Source organism: Setaria viridis, chromosome 6 (genome assembly GCF_005286985.2).
Source record: "Setaria viridis chromosome 6, Setaria_viridis_v4.0, whole genome shotgun sequence".
NCBI lineage: Eukaryota > Viridiplantae > Streptophyta > Magnoliopsida > Poales > Poaceae > Setaria > Setaria viridis.
The window spans coordinates 2,481,593-2,489,891 of NC_048268.2; the positions used below are offsets into that span (position 1 = coordinate 2,481,593).

Below are 8,299 nucleotides of genomic sequence, written 5' to 3' on the forward strand. Positions count from 1 at the left end.
CAGAAACAGATGGGTAGCTGGGTAGCTACAGTCCAGAGATAACCTAACCGCATGTTATGCCTTGAGCCGCATGAAGTACTCGATGCCCGGCTTTATGCCTGGCCAGGTGCACCCCTCATGGGTTTCCTTGCTTCCTTATTTGGTGATTGTATCTATAAACTGACCACTCTTGTCCGTATATGTGTACGTGCTATGCACCTCCGTAATCAATCTACAATTTTCCTAACCATATTTGCTTTCAACTAAAAGCAAGCCTCGTCGCGCAACGAAGTTGCCCACGAACCTCAGCCGCCGCCATCGCTGTCGCCGGCGGCGAAGGTAACGAAACGAGCAATACCCCCCATAGCTAGCTAGTTGTGTGGTCCTGTTCGTTCGGCGCCAAGATCTTAACTCCCCTCGCGGTAGGGCGCCGATTCATGGGATGGGAAAAATGTTTGAATTCGTGATTGATGATCCGATCGATTTAACAACTGATGGAGTTTTGTGTCCATTCCCGCTTGATGGCGTTTCAGTATTTTGTTTTCCTTTCGTTGCCACCGACTAGATCCTCTCGTACTAGTTCAGTTCATCGTTGTTCTTGCCACAGAGTTCTAGAGGAGAAGCTTCTGAATATTTTGGGACGCAAAGTTCTCTGCTTTGATTTGGATCCTAGTTCGATACGAACTCTACCTCTCCCTGGCTGTAATAGTTTCACCAATTCTTTTCCCCACAGCAACCACCACACATACATGTTTGTTGCAGAAGATTAGTTTTTTAGTATAAGGTCATGCAAGATTTTGTACGATCTTTTTTTTTGTTTGAAAAAGCTTCTTATATATGTTGGATGGAACAAGTTACCATGATCTATTATTGAAAACATAGTGCTATCAACTGTGGTTTTGATGCATCAATCAAGGTTGATATAAAATGTCTCACTACCGGAAACAGGAATTTTACCGAGTGTAAATTCTTTGCCGAGTGCTTTCTTTCGGGCACTCGGCAAACACAACCTCTGCCGAGTGTATACTGGCAGACACTCGGCGAAGATTATACACTCGGCAAAGCTGTGGTTTGCCGAGTATCCCAAATAAGACACTCGGCAAACATACACACGACACTCGGCAACAATTTGACACTCGGTAAACGCCAGCACATGGCTCGCACGTGTGCCGTCCATTAGGGGAAGTGGGCCGGCCATTAGTACATTGCCGAGTGCCCGACGCGGACACTCGGCAAAGAAGTGGTTTGCCGAGTGCCCCGTCCAGACACTCGGCAAACTATAAAGTTCACCATGTGTTTTCCAGTGACACTCGGCAAACTTTAGACACTCGGCAAACTTTTATAGTTTGCCGAGTGTTTGTGGAGGCACTCGGCAAAGACAAAAAAAAATTTCCACCACTACCCTCCACACATTTTCTACTCCCCACATACGACATTTGGTAGTCCATCTCAAAAGTTAGTCTATTTTTTTGGTCTGTTTGCTATTTTTAATGAATTGATAGCATTAATAGGAATTTATTTATTTAAGTCAAATTTTACCTGCAAGTGATTGAAATAATAGGTTAAAATCAGTGAAAAAATCATATTCATATTATTGAATCCAGATTGAGGTCTCAACCAGGAAATGAAAAGAAATTTTGAACATTTTTTTTAGAAAACACGACCACGAACATGTGGTTGAATGGTTGTTAAATTCTAAAAAAAACCAAATGAAGTCTGAAAATCACAAGATTTGTCAAGATGTCATGATATTACATGTGGAGGCTGTGGTAAAAAATTGAGAAGGTTTCGCCCGATTTCTGACATATGATGCTTACCAACCGACTCATCTCCTGAAAGGATTCATAGAAGTTAGAGAGGATCCAATAAGATTTGGAGTCCAAGTGACACTTGAATTGGGGTTTGACTTCAAAGCATTTTGTATAGGCAACATACAACATAGATTGGTTCATGTCAATTTTTGGAAATTTTTCGGATCCGTTTGATATTTTTTATTGATTAAATGCAATTATAGATTTTTAATAGATATAAATTCAATTTGAGCTATAAATGCATGAAATATTAGAATAATATCAGTAGATAAATCATATAACCATTGTTGAGTGAATTTGACATGGTTTTTCCCAAGTATATTAGAAAAAGTCAGTAAAACACGTTATTGAAGAAGTGTATATGAAATGTAAGTGTACTTTGCCGAGTGTCTAGAGGAAACGCTTGGCAAAGGTACCCTTTTGCCGAGTGTTTTCCCCAGACACTCGGCAAAGTAGGTACACAGGCCCACTGTCACGCGCGTGTTCTTTTTTTAAAAAAATTATTACTTGACTTTGCCGAGTGCCTCCAATCTGGCGCAAACCGTCTGGCTTTGCCAAGTGCCCGATCAAAGGCACTCGGCAAACCACCTGGCAGGCGCGTTTCGTCTGAAATTTTTTTTAAAAAAATTAAAACTTCACTTTGCTGAGTGCCCCATATCCGGCACTCGGCAAATTTCTGACTTTGCTGAGTGCCAGATCGCGGGCACTTGGCAAACAACCAGACTTAAGCCCTCTCAGGAAACGCCGCGGCCCTTCGTTCTATCCGAAAATCGAAAACTTCAATCCTGTGCCCCACCCGCTGCCGCCGCCCGCTGCCCACCGCGCTCGCTGCCCGGCGCCCCGCCCGCCGGCACCGCTGGCCCTGGCGCCCCTTGCCCCGCCCGTCACCCCCGGCACCCCGCTAGCTGGCCCTGTCGCCCCCGGCGCCCCTTGCCCCGCCCGTCACTGCCGCCCCTACCCTAGCGCCCCACCGCCCCGCGCCCCCGACCCCGGCGCCCTGCCCCGCCAGCCGACCCCGCCCCAGCCCCGACGCCCCCGCTACCTGGCGCCTCGCCCTGGCGGCCGCGCCCCCGGCCCGCCCATCGCCCCGACCCGGCCCCGGCCCCGGCGACCCCGCCCCCGGCCCGGCGCCCCCGCCACCGGCGCCCTCGGGCCCGGCCGCCCCTGCCCCTGACGCCGGACGTTCCCTCGCCTCTCTAGGCCGGCGTCCCGCACCCTCCCGGTAAGAATCAATTTTTGTTTCTCAAGTTATAAAATTGAAATTAGAAATTAGAAAAGGTAGAGAGGTGGTAGGATGAAATAGAAATTAGAAATTACAAAAGTAATTAGTAATTAGGGAAGGATAAGATAGAGAGGTGGTAGGGCTTTTGTTTTAGAAATTAGAAAATGATATTTGACTTGGCAATCTAAGGTATAAGAACTGTATGTGGAAGTCGGCCATCGTGCTGTTCGATTGCTGTAGATGTGGTTGTCGGCCATCGCGCTGTTTTATTTGATGCAGGTTATGGAAACCTCCACATGCAGGTTATCGAAAATTTAACTTGGTAGTTGTATGTTCTTTTTTTCAGGAGAGGCTACGTTACCGTCCTCGAGTCGTCACTTTGTACCAAACAAGGTGAGGCATCCTACACCTCTCTTTCCGTATGATGTTCGTATATCACGTAACCTAGTTAGGCGTCTCCCGTTCGAAATAGATACGTTTGGAAATATGCAGATGTTTGCATATTTATAACCGTATCTGTTTTGAATTGTCCACGTTTTTTGGACAGCCCGAGGATGTGTAGGTGGGTTTAGTTTCCATGGTCTACTCCGACCCGAGATAGAGTTTCGGTAGTACCTTCCTATTGTTCTCCGGATACACAATCTCTATTCTAGGACGTGTATTTGGAGAACAGCAGGGAGGTGCTGCCAAAATTCTATCTCGGGTCGGAGTAGACCATGGAAACTAAACCCACCTACACATCCTCGGGTGGCATTAGGACCTATCTTCACCTAATAGATAGTATAGGCACGTGTAGATGCAACGTGATTTTTTATATTACTCGCTGATATGCTAGAGGATGGAGGATCGTCAGTGGATGTACATGGGCCAATCTAGTCAGAATTCATTGACCGATGAATGGATTAACAAGACAAATGCTTTCTTGGAACGGGCATTTGCAAGGATCAAAGGAGGAAGAGATACTTGGTGTCCGTGTAGCAAATGTGGAAACATGCGTCAGCAAACCAAGCTAGAGATGGGTAAACATCTTGTTAGGCACGGATTTACAGCAGACTATACCAGGTCGATCTACCATGGTGAAGTTGATCGTGGGAAAGACGAAGTTGTCAGACAACGCATCGAGGAATATGATAATGATGCTGGGGTGGGAGACATGTTAGATGACTATCATGAAGCATGTAGGGAGGAGGAGCTAGAGGCTACTGCAAAGGCGTATTACGATATGTTGTCTGCGGCACAGCAACACCTTCATGGGCAAACCAAGGTTTCTCAACTGGATGCCATTGCACATCTAATGGCAGTGAAGTCCCAGTTTAGCTTGAGTCGAGACGCCTTCGATATTATGTTGACAGTTTTTGGGAGCCTGCTCCCGGAGGGTCACATCTTGCCTAAGACCATGTATGAGGCACAAAAACTTCTTCATGCACTTAAGATGCCATACGAGCAGATACATGCTTGCCTGAAGGGATGCATCTTATTTAGGAAAGAGTATGCGGATGCAAAGTACTGTGTAAAGTGCGAATCGTCTAGGTTCCTGGAGGTCGACTCTGGTGACGGTCAGAAGAAGCAGCTTACAAACCCATCTAGGTTCCTGGAGGTAGACTCTGGTGACGATGAGAAGAAGCAGCTTACAAACCCTGTGAAGATCCTACGGTACCTTCCCTTCATATCGAGGATCCAACGGCTTTCCATGAGTGAAGAATCTGCAAAACAGATGACATGGCACAAAAACGGACATCGATACAGTACTGAGAAGCTGGTACACCCATCCGATGGTGAAGCCTGGACAAAGTTTGATGCGATTTATCATGAGAAAGCTCTAGAGGCTCATAATGTACGTGTTGTGCTGGCAACAGATGGGTGCAATCCTTATAGAATGGCGGCTGCCCCGTACATCTGTTGGCCTATGTTCGTTATCCCCCACAATCTCCCCCCTGGTGTCCTATTTCAACGACAGACCATATTTTTATCGTTGATAATTCCAGAACACCCAGGGAATAATTTGAGTGTGTACATGGAGCCTCTGATTGATGATTTGGTCCGTGCATGGGAGGAAGGGGTATGGACATACAACCGAGCTACAAGGACAAACTTCGAGATGCATGTTTGGTACCAGTACTCTCTGCATGACTTGCCGGCATATGGTATTTTCTGTGGCTGGTGTGTTCACGGGAAGTTCCCATGCCCAGTATGCAAGGCTTCTTTGAAGTTCATTTGGTTGAAGAAGGGTAGCAAGTATTCTTCCTTCGACAAATATCGACGATTTCTTCCGCCTGACCATCCTTTCAGATGAGATATTAAAAACTTTATGAAAGATGTCGTAGTTAACGACCCCGCACTGCCAATGATGACCTTAGCCGCAGTTCGTGCTCAGTTAGATGCTCTTGAGGTCAATAATCATGAAGGTGGCTTTGTGGGATATGGCAAGCAACATGCTCGGACTCAGAAGTTGTGCTTGTGGAACCTCCCCTATTTTGATGACCTTCTTCTCCCACACAACATTGATGTTATGCACACTGAAAAGAATATCGCCGAGGCAATTTTTTGTACAATCATGGACATTCCTGACAAGACAAAGGATAACGTTAAGGCTAGAGTGCATCAAGAAAGGTTATGCAACAGACCAAAGCTAAACATGGCACCTCCCAGAGCCGGCAAATCGTGGAGAAAGCCTAAGGCCGATTTCGTCCTGACGAGGGCCCAAAGGAGGGAGGTACTAGAATGGTTCCAAACGTTAATGTTCCCTGATGGGTATGCAGCGAATCTGAAGAGGGGAGTGAACTTAGCTACTATGCGAATCAACGGGCTCAAAAGTCATGATTACCACATATGGCTTGAGCGCCTACTTTCGGTGATGGTTCGAGGCTATGTCCCTAAGCATGTCTGGCAGGTGCTAGCGGAGTTGAGAAATTTCTTCCGCCAGCTTTGTGCTAAGGAGTTATCTCGGACCGTGGTTACAGAAATGGAAAGAATGGCGCCTGTGTTGCTCTGTAACTTGGAGAAGATCTTTCCTCCTAGCTTTTTCAATCCGATTCAGCATATGATTCTGCACCTCCCGTATGAAGCACGAATGGGGGGCCTGTGCAAGGCCGTTGGTGCTATTCAATTGAGAGATGTCAAAAGGTTCTTCGAACTAAATGTAAAAATAAATGCAAAATTGAAGCATCCATTGCAGAGGCATACATTCTGGAGGAGGTGTCAAACTTCACAACAAAATACTATGCTGACAACCTTCCTAGCGTGCATAATCCACCCCCTCGTTACAATGACGACGAAGTTGAATCAACCCTTAGCCTTTTCTGAGGACAACTCGGAAGTGCAAGTGGTGCGTCATAGAAGAAATTGAAACATGAAGAGTGGCGCACTATCATGCTGTATGTATTGACCAACCTATCCGAGGTGGAGCCGTACATACTGTAAGTTCTCAACAAACTTGTTTGTTCTCAATTAGTCACTATTCTGCGTCCAACATGCATGTTTCTCGTTGGTACAGGAATTCCATCGTAACTTCTGGCGTAAATCAAGGGAACCTACCCCGCACGAAGCGGAGACTCTTCTCAAAGAGGGTGCGGGAAATGGAATGCCCGATTTCATTTCTTGGTTCAAACATAAGGTACAGTCAAATTTAGCTCGTACTTAGGTTGATATTACAAGTTGCTCGTACATACAACATAATATAATGAACCACCCTACTTCAACTTGCAGGGCCAAACTGATGCGTCTATGAATGTCAAGTTGAGACAGGTTGCTGATGGCTATGCCTATAAGGTCAGATCGTTTACCGGTTATGACGTAAATGGATATCGCTTTCACACAACAAGCCATGAGCAGAGTCGGCCCAATCGAAGAACGACAAATACCGGAGTTTTTACGCCTGGCTTTGATGGTGTCGAGTACTATGGAAGAATTGAAGAAATATACGAACTAACTTTTCATGGTTGCAAAGTTCTTAATCCAGTCATATTCAAATGCCATTGGTTTGATCCATCAGTCGTGAGATGGGCCCCTAATCTTGGGTTAGTCGAAATTCGGCAATCATCCGTCTTACAAGGAGATGATGTCTATATTGTGGCTCAACAGGCCACACAAGTTTATTATTTGTCATACCCGTGCCAAACCGACGACCGTCTTAAGGGTTGGTATGTTGTGTACAAGGTATCGCCACACGGTAAACTACCTGTACCAAACAATGAAGATTACAACATTGACCCCAACACATATGATTGAGATTTTTTTCAAGAAGATGGGCTCGACGGGATTTTTGAGATTGACTTAACCGACGCTTTCGGAATGGAAGTAGACAATGAAAGGGTTGCTGACGATGACGCTGGAGAGGAGGTTCATAATATGAAGGAGTTAGAATTACTTTAGCGGTTACAGTTAGGACAGGACATTGATGATGACACTCCTCCTTCGGAGCACGGGAATGATTTTATTTACACGCGTGACAGTGATGATGAGACTTATGATCCAGCTAATCCTGATCATGACGATTATTTCTAAGACATGTATGGGCCATACTAATTTATTAATTATTTGTCATACCATGTTATTTTTTAAGTATGTTTAGTTTATTTTGCACATCTTCCTAATTATGTTTTGTTTATCTGTGCTGATTGGTTTACTCTTTGTAAATGTAGGTGATTGAACAATGGTGGGCGGTACGAGGAAGATTGCAGCGCTTTACGAAAAATTAAAAGCTGCAGCTTCAGGGTCAGACGCATCAAGAGGTCGAGGGAGGCATCGAGGGAGGGGTGGAGGCAGGGGTGACGCACAGGTACAGGAAACGGAGGGGGAACATGTCCTGGCTAGAGGCAGGGGTCGAGGAAAGGGTAAAGGGGTGAGGCCCCCGTCGCCTGTACCTTCAGCCCGGTCATCGTCGGAGGAGGAGGTACCTTCCGCGCATGCCTCTAGTGACGAGGCAGAGGTATAGGAGGAGCAGGAGTAGGAGCGGGAGCAAGAGCAGGAGCAGGAGCAGGAGTAGGAGCAGGAGAGGGAGGAAGGGGAGGAGGCAGGGGATTCGCAGTCCAAGATCTGGTTGCGAGGTCCCTCATCCCTCCCGAGGCGACCGAACCCTCTTCATTTACGCCAACTGATTCAACCCACTGGGGCAAAGTAAGTTCCTTTACATATTCTCAGTACTTTTGATATGTTGAAATTTACAATAGAAACTAATAATTTATATTAATCACTTTTGCAGGAGTTGGATTAAGCTCAATGGGGGTGGCCACAACCGCAAGGTCAATGGCATCATTGGTCTTTTGTGTAGACTACACTTCCCTGGTCT

At 46.1% G+C, this 8,299-nt stretch overlaps 1 pseudogene; it reads left to right on the top strand.

Moving 5' to 3' along the window:
• The first annotated feature begins 4,702 nt into the window (after positions 1 to 4,702).
• LOC140223096 (uncharacterized) lies at positions 4,703 to 7,656 on the top strand (annotated as a pseudogene).
• The last annotated feature ends 643 nt before the right edge of the window (positions 7,657 to 8,299 follow it).